Source organism: Rhea pennata, chromosome 10 (genome assembly GCF_028389875.1).
Source record: "Rhea pennata isolate bPtePen1 chromosome 10, bPtePen1.pri, whole genome shotgun sequence".
In the NCBI taxonomy this organism is placed as follows: domain Eukaryota; kingdom Metazoa; phylum Chordata; class Aves; order Rheiformes; family Rheidae; genus Rhea; species Rhea pennata.
The window spans coordinates 25028903-25048451 of record NC_084672.1 but is presented as its reverse complement, the minus strand read 5'-3'; the positions used below and the strand labels follow the sequence as shown (position 1 = coordinate 25048451).

At 59.7% G+C, this 19549-nt stretch overlaps 11 non-coding genes across 11 annotated transcripts; 4 read left to right on the top strand and 7 right to left on the bottom strand.

Moving 5' to 3' along the window:
- Positions 1-474: 474 nt before the first annotated feature.
- TRNAS-AGA (transfer RNA serine (anticodon AGA)) lies at positions 475-556 on the bottom strand. The gene has a single exon. It is a non-coding gene; the product is annotated as a tRNA-Ser (tRNA).
- A 2637-nt stretch (positions 557-3193) lies between these two features.
- TRNAI-AAU (transfer RNA isoleucine (anticodon AAU)) lies at positions 3194-3267 on the bottom strand. The gene has a single exon. It is a non-coding gene; the product is annotated as a tRNA-Ile (tRNA).
- A 2072-nt stretch (positions 3268-5339) lies between these two features.
- On the top strand, positions 5340-5411 carry TRNAQ-CUG (transfer RNA glutamine (anticodon CUG)). The gene has a single exon. It is a non-coding gene; the product is annotated as a tRNA-Gln (tRNA).
- Positions 5412-5836: 425 nt separating this feature from the next.
- On the top strand, positions 5837-5908 carry TRNAC-GCA (transfer RNA cysteine (anticodon GCA)). Its single transcript has one exon. It is a non-coding gene; the product is annotated as a tRNA-Cys (tRNA).
- Positions 5909-6404: 496 nt separating this feature from the next.
- On the bottom strand, positions 6405-6486 carry TRNAS-AGA (transfer RNA serine (anticodon AGA)). Its single transcript has one exon. It is a non-coding gene; the product is annotated as a tRNA-Ser (tRNA).
- A 2636-nt stretch (positions 6487-9122) lies between these two features.
- Positions 9123-9196, bottom strand: TRNAI-AAU (transfer RNA isoleucine (anticodon AAU)). Its single transcript has one exon. It is a non-coding gene; the product is annotated as a tRNA-Ile (tRNA).
- Positions 9197-11268: 2072 nt separating this feature from the next.
- On the top strand, positions 11269-11340 carry TRNAQ-CUG (transfer RNA glutamine (anticodon CUG)). Its single transcript has one exon. It is a non-coding gene; the product is annotated as a tRNA-Gln (tRNA).
- A 992-nt stretch (positions 11341-12332) lies between these two features.
- Positions 12333-12414, bottom strand: TRNAS-AGA (transfer RNA serine (anticodon AGA)). Its single transcript has one exon. It is a non-coding gene; the product is annotated as a tRNA-Ser (tRNA).
- Positions 12415-15049: 2635 nt separating this feature from the next.
- Positions 15050-15123, bottom strand: TRNAI-AAU (transfer RNA isoleucine (anticodon AAU)). The gene has a single exon. It is a non-coding gene; the product is annotated as a tRNA-Ile (tRNA).
- A 2071-nt stretch (positions 15124-17194) lies between these two features.
- Positions 17195-17266, top strand: TRNAQ-CUG (transfer RNA glutamine (anticodon CUG)). The gene has a single exon. It is a non-coding gene; the product is annotated as a tRNA-Gln (tRNA).
- A 997-nt stretch (positions 17267-18263) lies between these two features.
- TRNAS-AGA (transfer RNA serine (anticodon AGA)) lies at positions 18264-18345 on the bottom strand. Its single transcript has one exon. It is a non-coding gene; the product is annotated as a tRNA-Ser (tRNA).
- Between the last annotated feature and the right edge of the window lie 1204 nt (positions 18346-19549).

Below are 19549 nucleotides of genomic sequence, written 5' to 3'. Positions count from 1 at the left end.
AGCGTCTGCTTTGCCTTGGACTGCTTCCCCACCCCTCAGGGCGAGGGCTGCGGGGGCCAGCCCAGCATGGACCTCTTGCAGCTTCTCTGTCTCTGGGCTCTCTTCCCGCCTCAAGACACCCTTGGGGAACGTTTTCCCTTTCCTTAAGATGCGGCACCTGCCAGCGAGGCCAAGAGCAGCCCTTCTTGCTTCCCAGGGGCCGTGCTGCCGCTGCTCTGTTGGGAGCTGGAGGGCACCAGCTGAGAGAAACCCACCCGTGGGGAGACCTCCCACCCTTGTCTAGCACACAGGTCGCGGTCTCTGACTCCAAGGGATGCTCTGCCGATGTCACTGGTAACACCATGTCCTGCTTCCAGATCTTGCCATAAAGAGGACCAGACTGGCCACATGTAGCCTGCACAGCTGGAGGGTCCACGGCTGCAGGGCTGGGCTGCAGCGTGGTCTTTCCAGGCAGCGCAAAAAGGGATGGTGCCCCATAGTTGGCAGGATTCGAACCTGCGTGGGGAAACCCCAGTGGATTTCTAGTCCATCGCCTTCACCACTCGGCCACAACTACCTGCCCCAAAGGCCTCTGCTGCAGTCAGCAGGTGCCGTGGGCTGTGACGCCTGGCTCCCTGGGAGGTTCAGGGCCAGGCTGTGCCAGCAGATGCCCTTTCCGCTCTTCAGACACGGTGCAGTTGGGCACCAGAGGCACCTGCTGCCAGGGCCTGAGAAGCCTCAAGGGGCATACCGCCAGGGCTATGGCTGCAGCTCCTAGTGCCTCGTCCTCAGGCTGGCCTCTGGCATATGCTGACGCTGGAGGATGGCTTCACTCTCCCTCTGCCATCTGCATGGTGGGAGGGGAGGAAAGGAAGGGAGCAGTGTGAGGCATCCAGTGATGGAGGAGTGGGAACGTGTCGGGTCCAGAAGAGGAAGGAGAGAGCAGAAAAGGCAAGAGCAGGAACGGAAGGGCAAAGACTGTAAGGAACCCACGGCCCCCGAGGTGCGGGGGTATGGAGATGCCGAGGAAGAGCCTGGAGAGGTTGGGAGAGGGGAAAAGGTGTGTGCAGGGGGCTGGAAGGAGGAGGCAGAGCCAGTTCACCAACTGCGGGGAGCAGGAGGCAGGCCGGAGTCCGCCTGCGTTGGTGGTGCAGTGGTGAGCAGAGCTGCCTTCCAAGCAGTTCAGGACAGCTTTTGTTCCCAGACAACAGAGACAAAACCTTGCTCTTCCCGGCACCTGCAGAGGCCTGTCCCTCTCCTGGGGAAGTTCCTGCTGGAGCACAGCTCAGCTTTCTGCAACAAGTTCTCATCCCCTGAAGGGAGCCGGTGCCCTTGCTGCAGCCTTGCTGCCTGAGCACGCAGCATGGGGCACCCCAGAGAAGCCAGGAGACACAGGCCTGCCTTCAGCAATGCCTGCCATGGTGAAAGCACATGCAAGGGACTGAAGCAGAAGAGCTGTTGAGGGTGGGCGCTTCACTGGCCAGGAGTCAAGGGGAGACCAGCTGCTTGGCGGGCAGCTGTGCTCATCGCAGTGGCAGAAATGCCCACAGGCACATAGCTCCGCCCTGCTCCTCCCAGCAAGCACCTGCATCTGCTCTTCTTCCCCCTCCCTCCACACGACCTCTGGCAACCCTCAGCGTCCCCCACCCCAAGCACCTCTGCCTGCTCCCAGGCCTCTAAGAGCCACTGCTGGTTCCCACAGGAACACAGACACCCAGGGACTGCTGTGCAGACATTCTCCAGGCTGCACTGGCTCTACCAGGATCTCTGCTTGTCCTGAGAGAGCCAAGAACACTGCAGCTCACCCTTGGCTTTCACATCATGGACTTGCAGGCCCGGGCTGTTGTGAGCAGAGTGCTCATAGAATCGTAGAATCGGTAAGGTTGGAAGGGACCTCCGGAGATCATCTAGTCCACCCCCCTTGCTCAGCAGGGTCACTTAGAGCATGGTAGACAGGGTTACATCCAGGCGGGCCTTGAAGATCTCCAGAGGAGGAGACTCCACAGCCTCTGTGGGCAACCTGGTCCAGTGCTCCATCACTCTCCCAGTGAAGAAATTCCCCCTCACATCCAGGCGGAACTTCCTGTACTTTAGTTTCTGCCCATTGCCTCTTGTCCTGTCACACGGGGCAACTGAAAAGACATTGTCCTCGTCCCCTTGACACCCTCCCTTCAGGTACTTGTACACATTGATAAGATCCCGCCCCCCCACCCCAGTCTTCTCTTCCCCAGGCTAAAGAGGCCCAGCTCTCGCAGCCGTTCCTCATAGGGCAGGTGCTCCAGCCCTCTGATCATCTTTGTAGCCCTACGCTGGACTCTCTCCAGCAGCTCCATCAACTGCTGGAGAGGGGGCTCCATGTACCGCACCAGTAGCTCCATGAACTACTGGTGCAGGGGGAGGGTGCAGAGCTCCTAAGCCCGGGGCAGGGGGAGGCAGTGCGAGGTGGGAGAGGCAGGAGCCTTTGCTCTGCCCCTTTCCTCCTTCCCTAGGCACCCACCTCAGCTTCCTTGGGGTAAAGTCTCTCCGTAGGCTGTGTCCTAATCCACGGACGGGTCTCTGTGCTGCCTCTTTGTCCGTGGGGCTGCACGCTTTCTCTCCTAGGGCCCCCACATGAGGGCGCTGAAGAGAAGTGCACATATGGCACCAGCTGCACAGGGCAGCTAAGGGCTCCCAGCTGAGCTGCCTGCTTGCTGAGGAGGGGCTCTGCGCTGGCAGTCTCTCTGCACTGCTGACACACAGGCCAGAGGAGAGGCATTTCCTGGCTGGCCCAGAGCTCGACCTGCTGCTGTTGGACATGCTACCAGGCAAGAAGAAGGCTGCTGCTCTGGAAGGCTGAGGACTGACAACAAGGCCTAGGAAAATCACTGCCAGGAGTCCAGTTCCGGGGCTGAGCACTTTCTGCAAGCCTTTTCTGGGGGATGGGGTGGGTGTGCAGGCGGGCACTGGCTCAGGGTGCAGTACTCATGCAGCAGCACTACAGCAGAGAGAGGCTGAGGCACTGTGAGTTCAGGCTTTGGTAGGATCACCCAGAACAGCTGAGACTGGAAGGGACCTCCAGAGCTCACCTCAGTCCAGCTGCCCCCGCCCCCCCCCCCACCCTTTGCTCATGCAAAGTCACCTGGAGCATGTCCAGGCAGGTTTTGACTATCTGCAGAGCAGGAGAGTCCACAGCCTCTCTGGGAGAGCTGTTTCAGGGCTCTGGAAAAGAGCCAGCTGGCCCGTGCGGGGATTGAACCCGCGACCTTGGCGTTATTAGCACCACGCTCTAACCAACTGAGCTAACCAGCCAGGGAGTTAGCTGCAGCCGGGGCTTTCAAGCATCCCCCAAAGGCTGCCCTTCTCAAGGCAGTGATGATGCAGTCAGTGCCGCTGCCCTGGGAGAGCAGCAGCAGCGTGGGTGTTTCTCCCTGGAAGGCTGGGGCAGTACTCACGTAAGAATTAACTAATAAGAGAGAGGCGGGGAGAGGGGGAGCTTTCTCGGGGAGGATTTAAGAGCTGGAGCTCTTAGAGAGCTGGTGCCCGGGCAAGTTTGGGGCTCTCCATCCCTGGATATCAAATTCAAATTTGTCAGGGCAAGGCACTGGGCAACCTGCTCTAGGGTTGGTGCCAGCCCTGCTCTGAGCAGACAGCCGGAGCAGCAGGCTCCTGAGATCCGTTCCTCCCTGAGGCAGTAAGTCGACCATCCAGGATAGTGTCCTCGCGTATGTTTCCAGCTCTCTGGCTGCTGGGAGGAAATGCCCTGCTCTGCACACACAAACGCCAAGTTTTGCAGAAGGAGGAGACCACCGGAGCAGCTCTTTCACCGTGCGTGTGCCACGACCCTGTCCCTTCTTGGGCAGGCAGCGTGGCGATCCCAGGGGATGAGAGAAGCGCTCCCTGGGCGTAAACAGTAAAAGCCACCAGAGTGTGGAGCACGATTCAGGAAAGAACACGTGATTCTTGCTGAGGGCGAGGCAGCTTTGGGGCAGCCGGTGCCAGGGTGTCCTGGAGGAACGGAGAAGACCTGGAGCTCATCCCAGACTGTGCCACCAGAGGATGGCTAGGATTGCTGCTAACTGTAAGGGTCTGGGGCCAGACACCAGAGAGCCCCGAGAAGGGGTGTTTGCGGCGCACCGCTTCTTAGAAGCAGGACTGGGCTGTATGGGCAGTGCCTGGGAAGGCACTGCTCTCCTGTCTCTGTTGCTGCGTGTGTGGCCAGTTGTGTTGGTGCCCTGTGAATGCGTGTGCGCGTGTGCGGGGGGCGGCTGGAGGTCGTAGTCTGCCTCGCCACTGGCTGGACCTGGGTCCAGGGGAAACCAGCAGCCTGGCACCTCGCAGCCCAGAGGAGGAGGACTCGCCTGGCTCCTGCAGTGCTCTGGGTCCGGCATGCCATAACTTCTTCCATCGCAAAAGGAGTCCAGTGGGCTGTGAGTGCGCCCAGGATGGTGGATGCAGAAGGCCTGTCTGCAGAGGGGTGCTCCTCCATGGAAGCTGCCCTGGTGAGCCGTGGCTCGGAGGAGGCAGGGGACAGTCACTCAGCTAATGAACGGCGCTAGCAAGAGCGTCTCAGAGAAGCAGCAGTTGCTTCAGGTGTATCAGATGGGCAATGGTGTTGCATCGAGTCAGGGGCAGGGGGAGGGGGGCAACTAGCTTTTATCACAGCATTTGCTCAGGGGTCCTGAGAGGAATGTAGCTGAGGGATACATCACAGCTTGGAGAGCCCGTCTGCCCCGCCAGGTGTCCTGGATCTGGCACTTGGGGCCAGCAATGCTGGGAGAGCTGGGGCCTGTGCAGGATTTACGTGCCAAGCCCACAGCTGGGAGATCAGTGCTTAATGTCCGTTGAGGAGGGGCTCCACACCGCGGTCGTCACTGCTACTGGGGTGCTTCTGGAGAGAGCAGAGGGCACACTCACTGTAAGGTCAGGAGGAAGGCGAAGAGAGGGAAAACAGCTGTGGTCTAAGCACTGGGGAGGAGGTGGACTTGTAGAAGGAAAAGTCTCTTCCGTGGCTTCTGTGTGGAGATGCAGAGAAGCCTGATGCTCCCTGGGGATGCATCGGAAGCAGGTCTGACCTCAAGCACAGCGTTTGTCTCAGCAACAGACCTCCTGTCTGCTTCCGCTGCCCCCCAAGCCACAGCTGTGGAGAAGGAAGGCAGCACCTCCAGAATGAGGGTGCTGCCTCCTTTGCGAGAAGCATGAGAGGCTTCTGCAAAGGGCTCGGCTGCTCTCCTGAAGAGCCCTCTGACTGCACGGTGCCCCATGGCCCTGGAGAAAGGCTCCACTTGGGCACAGCCGGGGAGACAGAGAGAGCCCGCGGCTCAGCCAAGACTGCGTGGCTCTGTCCTGCTAGTGGCGGAGCAGCAAGAAGGGGGCAGCCAGGGGGTCCCATGATGTAATGGTGAGCACTCTGGACTCTGAATCCAGCGATCTGAGTTCAAGTCTCAGTGGGACCTCATGCTTCTGCCTCACTGGGGGCTTGCCTCAGCTCTTGGCATATTTCACACCCTTGCATTGCCCTTGCCAAAAAAAAAAAAAAAAGTAAAAAATTACCCCCTACGTTGGGTAGAGTGCTTACACACTCTAGCCTGCCTGCCTTCCCTGCCCTCCGGCTCTGTTCTTGCACTATTTCCCAATCACAGGAGCCCACCTCAGCCTGCCACTGGCAACAATGTCTCTGCTCCTGCCTTTTCCCCATCTAGCTCTTATGGGCCTGTAGCTCTTTCCGCCATCACCCTCTGTAGCTCTTAAGGGCCCTGGCTTGCTCCTGGCACCATCTCTCCTCTCTTGTCCCCTGACAGCTGCTTCTGGCAGAGGGATCCAGCAGGGAGTCAGCTGGTTCTGGCAGAGGGATGCCTCGGTAGGAGTGGGCACAGCTGCAGGGGGTGTAGCTCAGTGGGAGAGCATTTGACTGCAGATCAAGAGGTCCCTGGTTCAACTCCAGGTGCCCCCTCCACGGCTGCTTTTCTTCTTGGAGCGTCTGCTTTGCCTTGGACTGCTTCCCCACCCCTCAGGGCGAGGGCTGCGGGGGCCAGCCCAGCATGGACCTCTTGCAGCTTCTCTGTCTCTGGGCTCTCTTCCCGCCTCAAGACACCCTTGGGGAACGTTTTCCCTTTCCTTAAGATGCGGCACCTGCCAGCGAGGCCAAGAGCAGCCCTTCTTGCTTCCCAGGGGCCGTGCTGCCGCTGCTCTGTTGGGAGCTGGAGGGCACCAGCTGAGAGAAACCCACCCGTGGGGAGACCTCCCACCCTTGTCTAGCACACAGGTCGCGGTCTCTGACTCCAAGGGATGCTCTGCTGATGTCACTGGTAACACCATGTCCTGCTTCCAGATCTTGCCATAAAGAGGACCAGACTGGCCACATGTAGCCTGCACAGCTGGAGGGTCCACGGCTGCAGGGCTGGGCTGCAGCGTGGTCTTTCCAGGCAGCGCAAAAGGGGATGGTGCCCCATAGTTGGCAGGATTCAAACCTGCGTGGGGAAACCCCAGTGGATTTCTAGTCCATCGCCTTCACCACTCGGCCACAACTACCTGCCCCAAAGGCCTCTGCTGCAGTCAGCAGGTGCCGTGGGCTGTGACGCCTGGCTCCCTGGGAGGTTCAGGGCCAGGCTGTGCCATCAGATGCCCTTTCCGCTCTTCAGACACGGTGCAGTTGGGCACCAGAGGCACCTGCTGCCAGGGCCTGAGAAGCCTCAAGGGGCATACCGCCAGGGCTATGGCTGCAGCTCCTAGTGCCTCGTCCTCAGGCTGGCCTCTGGCATATGCTGACGCTGGAGGATGGCTTCACTCTCCCTCTGCCACCTGCATGGTGGGAGGGGAGGAAAGGAAGGGAGCAGTGTGAGGCATCCAGTGATGGAGGAGTGGGAACGTGTCGGGTCCAGAAGAGGAAGGAGAGAGCAGAAAAGGCAAGAGCAGGAACGGAAGGGCAAAGACTGTAAGGAACCCACGGCCCCCGAGGTGCGGGGGTATGGAGATGCCGAGGAAGAGCCTGGAGAGGTTGGGAGAGGGGAAAAGGTGTGTGCAGGGGGCTGGAAGGAGGAGGCAGAGCCAGTTCACGAACTGCGGGGAGCAGGAGGCAGGCCGGAGTCCGCCTGCGTTGGTGGTGCAGTGGTGAGCAGAGCTGCCTTCCAAGCAGTTCAGGACAGCTTTTGTTCCCAGACAACAGAGACAAAACCTTGCTCTTCCCGGCACCTGCAGAGGCCTGTCCCTCTCCTGGGGAAGTTCCTGCTGGAGCACAGCTCAGCTTTCTGCAACAAGTTCTCATCCCCTGAAGGGAGCCGGTGCCCTTGCTGCAGCCTTGCTGCCTGAGCACGCAGCATGGGGCACCCCAGAGAAGCCAGGAGACACAGGCCTGCCTTCAGCAATGCCTGCCATGGTGAAAGCACATGCAAGGGACTGAAGCAGAAGAGCTGTTGAGGGTGGGCGCTTCACTGGCCAGGAGTCAAGGGGAGACCAGCTGCTTGGCGGGCAGCTGTGCTCATCGCAGTGGCAGAAATGCCCACAGGCACATAGCTCCGCCCTGCTCCTCCCTGCAAGCACCTGCACCTGCTCTTCTTCCCCCTCCCTCCACACGACCTCTGGCAACCCTCAGCGTCCCCCACCCCAAGCACCTCTGCCTGCTCCCAGGCCTCTAAGAGCCACTGCTGGTTCCCACAGGAACACAGACACCCAGGGACTGCTGTGCAGACATTCTCCAGGCTGCACTGGCTCTACCAGGATCTCTGCTTGTCCTGAGAGAGCCAAGAACACTGCAGCTCACCCTTGGCTTTCACATCATGGACTTGCAGGCCCGGGCTGTTGTGAGCAGAGTGCTCATAGAATCGTAGAATCGGTAAGGTTGGAAGGGACCTCCGGAGATCATCTAGTCCACCCCCCTTGCTCAGCAGGGTCACTTAGAGCATGGTAGACAGGGTTACATCCAGGCGGGCCTTGAAGATCTCCAGAGGAGGAGACTCCACAGCCTCTGTGGGCAACCTGGTCCAGTGCTCCATCACTCTCCCAGTGAAGAAATTCCCCCTCACATCCAGGCGGAACTTCCTGTACTTTAGTTTCTGCCCATTGCCTCTTGTCCTGTCACACGGGGCAACTGAAAAGACATTGTCCTCGTCCCCTTGACACCCTCCCTTCAGGTACTTGTACACATTGATAAGATCCCGCCCCCCCACCCCAGTCTTCTCTTCCCCAGGCTAAAGAGGCCCAGCTCTCGCAGCCGTTCCTCATAGGGCAGGTGCTCCAGCCCTCTGATCATCTTTGTAGCCCTACGCTGGACTCTCTCCAGCAGCTCCATCAACTGCTGGAGAGGGGGCTCCATGTACCGCACCAGTAGCTCCATGAACTACTGGTGCAGGGGGAGGGTGCAGAGCTCCTAAGCCCGGGGCAGGGGGAGGCAGTGCGAGGTGGGAGAGGCAGGAGCCTTTGCTCTGCCCCTTTCCTCCTTCCCTAGGCACCCACCTCAGCTTCCTTGGGGTAAAGTCTCTCCGTAGGCTGTGTCCTAATCCACGGACGGGTCTCTGTGCTGCCTCTTTGTCCGTGGGGCTGCACGCTTTCTCTCCTAGGGCCCCCACATGAGGGCGCTGAAGAGAAGTGCACATATGGCACCAGCTGCACAGGGCAGCTAAGGGCTCCCAGCTGAGCTGCCTGCTTGCTGAGGAGGGGCTCTGCGCTGGCAGTCTCTCTGCACTGCTGACACACAGGCCAGAGGAGAGGCATTTCCTGGCTGGCCCAGAGCTCGACCTGCTGCTGTTGGACATGCCACCAGGCAAGAAGAAGGCTGCTGCTCTGGAAGGCTGAGGACTGACAACAAGGCCTAGGAAAATCACTGCCAGGAGTCCAGTTCCGGGGCTGAGCACTTTCTGCAAGCCTTTTCTGGGGGATGGGGTGGGTGTGCAGGCGGGCACTGGCTCAGGGTGCAGTACTCATGCAGCAGCACTACAGCAGAGAGAGGCTGAGGCACTGTGAGTTCAGGCTTTGGTAGGATCACCCAGAACAGCTGAGACTGGAAGGGACCTCCAGAGCTCACCTCAGTCCAGCTGCCCCCGCCCCCCCCCCACCCTTTGCTCATGCAAAGTCACCTGGAGCATGTCCAGGCAGGTTTTGACTATCTGCAGAGCAGGAGAGTCCACAGCCTCTCTGGGAGAGCTGTTTCAGGGCTCTGGAAAAGAGCCAGCTGGCCCGTGCGGGGATTGAACCCGCGACCTTGGCGTTATTAGCACCACGCTCTAACCAACTGAGCTAACCAGCCAGGGAGTTAGCTGCAGCCGGGGCTTTCAAGCATCCCCCAAAGGCTGCCCTTCTCAAGGCAGTGATGATGCAGTCAGTGCCGCTGCCCTGGGAGAGCAGCAGCAGCGTGGGTGTTTCTCCCTGGAAGGCTGGGGCAGTACTCACGTAAGAATTAACTAATAAGAGAGAGGCGGGGAGAGGGGGAGCTTTCTCGGGGAGGATTTAAGAGCTGGAGCTCTTAGAGAGCTGGTGCCCGGGCAAGTTTGGGGCTCTCCATCCCTGGATATCAAATTCAAATTTGTCAGGGCAAGGCACTGGGCAACCTGCTCTAGGGTTGGTGCCAGCCCTGCTCTGAGCAGACAGCCGGAGCAGCAGGCTCCTGAGATCCGTTCCTCCCTGAGGCAGTAAGTCGACCATCCAGGATAGTGTCCTCGCGTATGTTTCCAGCTCTCTGGCTGCTGGGAGGAAATGCCCTGCTCTGCACACACAAACGCCAAGTTTTGCAGAAGGAGGAGACCACCGGAGCAGCTCTTTCACCGTGCGTGTGCCACGACCCTGTCCCTTCTTGGGCAGGCAGCGTGGCGATCCCAGGGGATGAGAGAAGCGCTCCCTGGGCGTAAACAGTAAAAGCCACCAGAGTGTGGAGCACGATTCAGGAAAGAACACGTGATTCTTGCTGAGGGCGAGGCAGCTTTGGGGCAGCCGGTGCCAGGGTGTCCTGGAGGAACGGAGAAGACCTGGAGCTCATCCCAGACTGTGCCACCAGAGGATGGCTAGGATTGCTGCTAACTGTCAGGGTCTGGGGCCAGACACCAGAGAGCCCCGAGAAGGGGTGTTTGCGGCGCACCGCTTCTTAGAAGCAGGACTGGGCTGTATGGGCAGTGCCTGGGAAGGCACTGCTCTCCTGTCTCTGTTGCTGCGTGTGTGGCCAGTTGTGTTGGTGCCCTGTGAATGCGTGTGCGCGTGTGCGGGGGGCGGCTGGAGGTCGTAGTCTGCCTCGCCACTGGCTGGACCTGGGTCCAGGGGAAACCAGCAGCCTGGCACCTCGCAGCCCAGAGGAGGAGGACTCGCCTGGCTCCTGCAGTGCTCTGGGTCCGGCATGCCATAACTTCTTCCATCGCAAAAGGAGTCCAGTGGGCTGTGAGTGCGCCCAGGATGGTGGATGCAGAAGGCCTGTCTGCAGAGGGGTGCTCCTCCATGGAAGCTGCCCTGGTGAGCCGTGGCTCGGAGGAGGCAGGGGACAGTCACTCAGCTAATGAACGGCGCTAGCAAGAGCGTCTCAGAGAAGCAGCAGTTGCTTCAGGTGTATCAGATGGGCAATGGTGTTGCATCGAGTCAGGGGCAGGGGGAGGGGGGCAACTAGCTTTTATCACAGCATTTGCTCAGGGGTCCTGAGAGGAATGTAGCTGAGGGATACATCACAGCTTGGAGAGCCCGTCTGCCCCGCCAGGTGTCCTGGATCTGGCACTTGGGGCCAGCAATGCTGGGAGAGCTGGGGCCTGTGCAGGATTTACGTGCCAAGCCCACAGCTGGGAGATCAGTGCTTAATGCCCGTTGAGGAGGGGCTCCACACCGCGGTCGTCACTGCTACTGGGGTGCTTCTGGAGAGAGCAGAGGGCACACTCACTGTAAGGTCAGGAGGAAGGCGAAGAGAGGGAAAACAGCTGTGGTCTAAGCACTGGGGAGGAGGTGGACTTCTAGAAGGAAAAGTCTCTTCCGTGGCTTCTGTGTGGAGATGCAGAGAAGCCTGATGCTCCCTGGGGATGCATCGGAAGCAGGTCTGACCTCAAGCACAGCGTTTGTCTCAGCACCAGACCTCCTGTCTGCTTCCGCTGCCCCCCAAGCCACAGCTGTGGAGAAGGAAGGCAGCACCTCCAGAATGAGGGTGCTGCCTCCTTTGCGAGAAGCATGAGAGGCTTCTGCAAAGGGCTCGGCTGCTCTCCTGAAGAGCCCTCTGACTGCACGGTGCCCCATGGCCCTGGAGAAAGGCTCCACTTGGGCACAGCCGGGGAGACAGAGAGAGCCCGCGGCTCAGCCAAGACTGCGTGGCTCTGTCCTGCTAGTGGCGGAGCAGCAAGAAGGGGGCAGCCAGGGGGTCCCATGATGTAATGGTGAGCACTCTGGACTCTGAATCCAGCGATCTGAGTTCAAGTCTCAGTGGGACCTCATGCTTCTGCCTCACTGGGGGCTTGCCTCAGCTCTTGGCATATTTCACACCCTTGCATTGCCCTTGCCAAAAAAAAAAAAAAAAGTAAAAAATTACCCCCTACGTTGGGTAGAGTGCTTACACACTCTAGCCTGCCTGCCTTCCCTGCCCTCCGGCTCTGTTCTTGCACTATTTCCCAATCACAGGAGCCCACCTCAGCCTGCCACTGGCAACAATGTCTCTGCTCCTGCCTTTTCCCCATCTAGCTCTTATGGGCCTGTAGCTCTTTCCGCCATCACCCTCTGTAGCTCTTAAGGGCCCTGGCTTGCTCCTGGCACCATCTCTCCTCTCTTGTCCCCTGACAGCTGTGTCCCCTGACAGCTGCTTCTGGCAGAGGGATCCAGCAGGGAGTCAGCTGGTTCTGGCAGAGGGATGCCTCGGTAGGAGTGGGCACAGCTGCAGGGGAGCATTTGACTGCAGATCAAGAGGTCCCTGGTTCAACTCCAGGTGCCCCCTCCACGGCTGCTTTTCTTCTTGGAGCGTCTTCTTTGCCTTGGACTGCTTCCCCACCCCTCAGGGCGAGGGCTGCGGGGGCCAGCCCAGCATGGACCTCTTGCAGCTTCTCTGTCTCTGGGCTCTCTTCCCGCCTCAAGACACCCTTGGGGAACGTTTTCCCTTTCCTTAAGATGCGGCACCTGCCAGCGAGGCCAAGAGCAGCCCTTCTTGCTTCCCAGGGGCCGTGCTGCCGCTGCTCTGTTGGGAGCTGGAGGGCACCAGCTGAGAGAAACCCACCCGTGGGGAGACCTCCCACCCTTGTCTAGCACACAGGTCGCGGTCTCTGACTCCAAGGGATGCTCTGCTGATGTCACTGGTAACACCATGTCCTGCTTCCAGATCTTGCCATAAAGAGGACCAGACTGGCCACATGTAGCCTGCACAGCTGGAGGGTCCACGGCTGCAGGGCTGGGCTGCAGCGTGGTCTTTCCAGGCAGCGCAAAAGGGGATGGTGCCCCATAGTTGGCAGGATTCGAACCTGCGTGGGGAAACCCCAGTGGATTTCTAGTCCATCGCCTTCACCACTCGGCCACAACTACCTGCCCCAAAGGCCTCTGCTGCAGTCAGCAGGTGCCGTGGGCTGTGACGCCTGGCTCCCTGGGAGGTTCAGGGCCAGGCTGTGCCAGCAGATGCCCTTTCCGCTCTTCAGACACGGTGCAGTTGGGCACCAGAGGCACCTGCTGCCAGGGCCTGAGAAGCCTCAAGGGGCATACCGCCAGGGCTATGGCTGCAGCTCCTAGTGCCTCGTCCTCAGGCTGGCCTCTGGCATATGCTGACGCTGGAGGATGGCTTCACTCTCCCTCTGCCACCTGCATGGTGGGAGGGGAGGAAAGGAAGGGAGCAGTGTGAGGCATCCAGTGATGGAGGAGTGGGAACGTGTCGGGTCCAGAAGAGGAAGGAGAGAGCAGAAAAGGCAAGAGCAGGAACGGAAGGGCAAAGACTGTAAGGAACCCACGGCCCCCGAGGTGCGGGGGTATGGAGATGCCGAGGAAGAGCCTGGAGAGGTTGGGAGAGGGGAAAAGGTGTGTGCAGGGGGCTGGAAGGAGGAGGCAGAGCCAGTTCACCAACTGCGGGGAGCAGGAGGCAGGCCGGAGTCCGCCTGCGTTGGTGGTGCAGTGGTGAGCAGAGCTGCCTTCCAAGCAGTTCAGGACAGCTTTTGTTCCCAGACAACAGAGACAAAACCTTGCTCTTCCCGGCACCTGCAGAGGCCTGTCCCTCTCCTGGGGAAGTTCCTGCTGGAGCACAGCTCAGCTTTCTGCAACAAGTTCTCATCCCCTGAAGGGAGCCGGTGCCCTTGCTGCAGCCTTGCTGCCTGAGCACGCAGCATGGGGCACCCCAGAGAAGCCAGGAGACACAGGCCTGCCTTCAGCAATGCCTGCCATGGTGAAAGCACATGCAAGGGACTGAAGCAGAAGAGCTGTTGAGGGTGGGCGCTTCACTGGCCAGGAGTCAAGGGGAGATCAGCTGCTTGGCGGGCAGCTGTGCTCATCGCAGTGGCAGAAATGCCCACAGGCACATAGCTCCGCCCTGCTCCTCCCTGCAAGCACCTGCATCTGCTCTTCTTCCCCCTCCCTCCACACGACCTCTGGCAACCCTCAGCGTCCCCCACCCCAAGCACCTCTGCCTGCTCCCAGGCCTCTAAGAGCCACTGCTGGTTCCCACAGGAACACAGACACCCAGGGACTGCTGTGCAGACATTCTCCAGGCTGCACTGGCTCTACCAGGATCTCTGCTTGTCCTGAGAGAGCCAAGAACACTGCAGCTCACCCTTGGCTTTCACATCATGGACTTGCAGGCCCGGGCTGTTGTGAGCAGAGTGCTCATAGAATCGTAGAATCGGTAAGGTTGGAAGGGACCTCCGGAGATCATCTAGTCCACCCCCCTTGCTCAGCAGGGTCACTTAGAGCATGGTAGACAGGGTTACATCCAGGCGGGCCTTGAAGATCTCCAGAGGAGGAGACTCCACAGCCTCTGTGGGCAACCTGGTCCAGTGCTCCATCACTCTCCCAGTGAAGAAATTCCCCCTCACATCCAGGCGGAACTTCCTGTACTTTAGTTTCTGCCCATTGCCTCTTGTCCTGTCACACGGGGCAACTGAAAAGACATTGTCCTCGTCCCCTTGACACCCTCCCTTCAGGTACTTGTACACATTGATAAGATCCCGCCCCCCCACCCCAGTCTTCTCTTCCCCAGGCTAAAGAGGCCCAGCTCTCGCAGCCGTTCCTCATAGGGCAGGTGCTCCAGCCCTCTGATCATCTTTGTAGCCCTACGCTGGACTCTCTCCAGCAGCTCCATCAACTGCTGGAGAGGGGGCTCCATGTACCGCACCAGTAGCTCCATGAACTACTGGTGCAGGGGGAGGGTGCAGAGCTCCTAAGCCCGGGGCAGGGGGAGGCAGTGCGAGGTGGGAGAGGCAGGAGCCTTTGCTCTGCCCCTTTCCTCCTTCCCTAGGCACCCACCTCAGCTTCGTTGGGGTAAAGTCTCTCCATAGGCTGTGTCCTAATCCATGGACGGGTCTCTGTGCTGCCTCTTTGTCCGTGGGGCTGCACGCTTTCTCTCCTAGGGCCCCCACATGAGGGCGCTGAAGAGAAGTGCACATATGGCACCAGCTGCACAGGGCAGCTAAGGGCTCCCAGCTGAGCTGCCTGCTTGCTGAGGAGGGGCTCTGCGCTGGCAGTCTCTCTGCACTGCTGACACACAGGCCAGAGGAGAGGCATTTCCTGGCTGGCCCAGAGCTCGACCTGCTGCTGTTGGACATGCTACCAGGCAAGAAGAAGGCTGCTGCTCTGGAAGGCTGAGGACTGACAATAAGGCCTAGGAAAATCACTGCCAGGAGTCCAGTTCCGGGGCTGAGCACTTTCTGCAAGCCTTTTCTGGGGGATGGGGTGGGTGTGCAGGCGGGCACTGGCTCAGGGTGCAGTACTCATGCAGCAGCACTACAGCAGAGAGAGGCTGAGGCACTGTGAGTTCAGGCTTTGGTAGGATCACCCAGAACAGCTGAGACTGGAAGGGACCTCCAGAGGTCACCTCAGTCCAGCTGCCCCCGCCCCCCCCCACCCTTTGCTCATGCAAAGTCACCTGGAGCATGTCCAGGCAGGTTTTGACTATCTGCAGAGCAGGAGAGTCCACAGCCTCTCTGGGAGAGCTGTTTCAGGGCTCTGGAAAAGAGCCAGCTGGCCCGTGCGGGGATTGAACCCATGACCTTGGTGTTATTAGCACCACGCTCTAACCAACTGAGCTAACCAGCCAGGGAGTTAGCTGCAGCCGGGGCTTTCAAGCATCCCCCAAAGGCTGCCCTTCTCAAGGCAGTGATGATGCAGTCAGTGCCGCTGCCCTGGGAGAGCAGCAGCAGCGTGGGTGTTTCTCCCTGGAAGGCTGGGGCAGTACTCACGTAAGAATTAACTAATAAGAGAGAGGCGGGGAGAGGGGGAGCTTTCTCGGGGAGGATTTAAGAGCTGGAGCTCTTAGAGAGCTGGTGCCCGGGCAAGTTTGGGGCTCTCCATCCCTGGATATCAAATTCAAATTTGTCAGGGCAAGGCACTGGGCAACCTGCTCTAGGGTTGGTGCCAGCCCTGCTCTGAGCAGACAGCCGGAGCAGCAGGCTCCTGAGATCCGTTCCTCCCTGAGGCAGTAAGTCGACCATCCAGGATAGTGTCCTCACGTATGTTTCCAGCTCTCTGGCTGCTGGGAGGAAATGCCCTGCTCTGCACACACAAACGCCAAGTTTTGCAGAAGGAGGAGACCGCCAGAGCAGCTCTTTCACCGTGCGTGTGCCACGACCCTGTCCCTTCTTGGGCAGGCAGCGTGGCGATCCCAGGGGATGAGAGAGCACTCCCTGGGCGTAAACAGTAAAATCCACCTGAGTGTGGAGCACGATTCAGGAAAGAACACGTGATTCTTGCTGAGGGCGAGGCAGCTTTGGGGCAGCCGGTGCCAGGGTGTCCTGGAGGAACGGAGAAGACCTGGAGCTCATCCCAGACTGTGCCACCAGAGGATGGCTAGGATTGCTGCTAACTGTCAGGGTCTGGGGCCAGACACCAGAGAGCCCCGAGAAGGGGTGTTTGCCGCGCACCGCTTCTTAGAAGCAGGACTGGGCTGTATGGGCAGTGCCTGGGAAGGCACTGCTCTCCTGTCTCTGTTGCTGCGTGTGTGGCCAGTTGTGTTGGTGCCCTGTGAATGCGTGTGCGCGTGTGCGGGGGGCGGCTGGAGGTCGTAGTCTGCCTCGCCACTGGCTGGACCTGGGTCCAGGGGAAACCAGCAGCCTGGCACCTCGCAGCCCAGAGGAGGAGGACTCGCCTGGCTCCTGCAGTGCTCTGGGTCCGGCATGCCATAACTTCTTCCATCGCAAAAGGAGTCCAGTGGGCTGTGAGTGCGCCCAGGATGGTGGATGCAGAAGGCCTGTCTGCAGAGGGGTGCTCCTCCATGGAAGCTGCCCTGGTGAGCCGTGGCTCAGAGGAGGCAGGGGACAGTCACTCAGCGAACGAACGGCGCTAGCAAGAGCGTCTCAGAGAAGCAGCAGTTGCTTCAGGTGTATCAGATGGGCAATGGTGTTGCATCGAGTCAGGGGCAGGGGGAGGGGGGCAACTAGCTTTTATCACAGCGTTTGCTCAGGGGTCCTGAGAGGAATGTAGCTGAGGGATACATCACAGCTTGGAGAGCCCGTCTGCCCCGCCAGGTGTCCTGGATCTGGCACTTGGGGCCAGCAATGCTGGGAGAGCTGGGGCCTGTGCAGGATTTACGTGCCAAGCCCACAGCTGGGAGATCAGTGCTTAATGCCCGTTGAGGAGGGGCTCCACACCGCGGTCGTCACTGCTACTGGGGTGCTTCTGGAGAGAGCAGAGGGCACACTCACTGTAAGGTCAGGAGGAAGGCGAAGAGAGGGAAAACAGCTGTGGTCTAAGCACTGGGGAGGAGGTGGACTTGTAGAAGGAAAAGTCTCTTCCGTGGCTTCTGTGTGGAGATGCAGAGAAGCCTGATGCTCCCTGGGGATGCATCGGAAGCAGGTCTGACCTCAAGCACAGCGTTTGTCTCAGCACCAGACCTCCTGTCTGCTTCCGCTGCCCCCCAAGCCACAGCTGTGGAGAAGGAAGGCAGCACCTCCAGAATGAGGGTGCTGCCTCCTTTGCGAGAAGCATGAGAGGCTTCTGCAAAGGGCTCGGCTGCTCTCCTGAAGAGCCCTCTGACTGCACGGTGCCCCATGGCCCTGGAGAAAGGCTCCACTTGGGCACAGCCGGGGAGACAGAGAGAGCCCGCGGCTCAGCCAAGACTGCGTGGCTCTGTCCTGCTAGTGGCGGAGCAGCAAGAAGGGGGCAGCCAGGGGGTCCCATGATGTAATGGTGAGCACTCTGGACTCTGAATCCAGCGATCTGAGTTCAAGTCTCAGTGGGACCTCATGCTTCTGCCTCACTGGGGGCTTGCCTCAGCTCTTGGCATATTTCACACCCTTGCATTGTCCTTGCCAAAAAAAAAAAAAAAAAAAAAGTAAAAAATTACCCCCTACGTTGGGTAGAGTGCTTACACACTCTAGCCTGCCTGCCTTCCCTGCCCTCCGGCTCTGTTCTTGCACTATTTCCCAATCACAGGAGCCCACCTCAGCCTGCCACTGGCAACAATGTCTCTGCTCCTGCCTTTTGCCCATCTAGCTCTTATGGGCCTGTAGCTCTTTCCGCCATCACCCTCTGTAGCTCTTAAGGGCCCTGGCTTGCTCCTGGCACCATCTCTCCTCTCTTGTCCCCTGACAGCTGTGTCCCCTGACAGCTGCTTCTGGCAGAGGGATCCAGCAGGGAGTCAGCTGGTTCTGGCAGAGGGATGCCTCGGTAGAAGTGGGCACAGCTGCAGGGGAGCATTTGACTGCAGATCAAGAGGTCCCTGGTTCAACTCCAGGTGCCCCCTCCACGGCTGCTTTTCTTCTTGGAGCGTCTTCTTTGCCTTGGACTGCTTCCCCACCCCTCAGGGCGAGGGCTGCGGGGGCCAGCCCAGCATGGACCTCTTGCAGCTTCTCTGTTTCTGGGCTCTCTTCCCGCCTCAAGACACCCTTGGGGAACGTTTTCCCTTTCCTTAAGATGCGGCACCTGCCAGCGAGGCCAAGAGCAGCCCTTCTTGCTTCCCAGGGGCCGTGCTGCCGCTGCTCTGTTGGGAGCTGGAGGGCACCAGCTGAGAGAAACCCACCTGTGGGGAGACCTCCCACCCTTGTCTAGCACACAGGTCGCGGTCTCTGACTCCAAGGGATGCTCTGCCGATGTCACTGGTAACACCATGTCCTGCTTCCAGATCTTGCCATAAAGAGGACCAGACTGGCCACATGTAGCCTGCACAGCTGGAGGGTCCATGGCTGCAGGGCTGGGCTGCAGCGTGGTCTTTCCAGGCAGTGCAAAAGGGGATGGTGCCCCATAGTTGGCAGGATTCGAACCTGCGTGGGGAAACCCCAGTGGATTTCTAGTCCATCGCCTTCACCACTCGGCCACAACTACCTGCCCCAAAGGCCTCTGCTGCAGTCAGCAGGTGCCGTGGGCTGTGACGCCTGGCTCCCTGGGAGGTTCAGGGCCAGGCTGTGCCAGCAGATGCCCTTTCCGCTCTTCAGACACGGTGCAGTTGGGCACCAGAGGCACCTGCTGCCAGGGCCTGAGAAGCCTCAAGGGGCCTACCGCCAGGGCTATGGCTGCAGCTCCTAGTGCCTCGTCCTCAGGCTGGCCTCTGGCATATGCTGACGCTGGAGGATGGCTTCACTCTCCCTCTGCCATCTGCATGGTGGGAGGGGAGGAAAGGAAGGGAGCAGTGTGAGGCATCCAGTGATGGAGGAGTGGGAACGTGTCGGGTCCAGAAGAGGAAGGAGAGAGCAGAAAAGGCAAGAGCAGGAACGGAAGGGCAAAGACTGTAAGGAACCCGTGGCCCCCGAGGTGCGGGGGTATGGAGATGCCGAGGAAGAGCCTGGAGAGGTTGGGAGAGGGGAAAAGGTGTGTGCAGGGGGCTGGAAGGAGGCAGAGCCAGTTCACGAACTGCGGGGAGCAGGAGGCAGGCCGGAGTCCGCCTGCGTTGGTGGTGCAGTGGTGAGCAGAGCTGCCTTCCAAGCAGTTCAGGACAGCTTTTGTTCCCAGGCAACAGAGACAAAACCTTGCTCTTCCCGGCACCTGCAGAGGCCTGTCCCTCTCCTGGGGAAGTTCCTGCTGGAACACAGCCCAGCTTTCTGCAACAAGTTCTCATCCCCTGAAGGGAGCCGGTGCCCTTGCTGCAGCCTTGCTGCCTGAGCACGCAGCATGGGGCACCCCAGAGAAGCCAGGAGACACAGGCCTGCCTTCAGCAATGCCTGCCATGGTGAAAGCACATGCAAGGGACTGAAGCAGAAGAGCTGTTGAGGGTGGGCGCTTCACTGGCCAGGAGTCAAGGGGAGACCAGCTGCTTGGCGGGCAGCTGTGCTCATCGCAGTGGCAGAAATGCCCACAGGCACATAGCTCCGCCCTGCTCCTCCCAGCAAGCACCTGCATCTGCTCTTCTTCCCCCTCCCTCCACACGACCTCTGGCAACCCTCAGCGTCCCCCACCCCAAGCACCTCTGCCTGCTCCCAGGCCTCTAAGAGCCACTGCTGGTTCCCACAGGAACACAGACACCCAGGGACTGCTGTGCAGACATTCTCCAGGCTGCACTGGCTCTACCAGGATCTCTGCTTGTCCTGAGAGA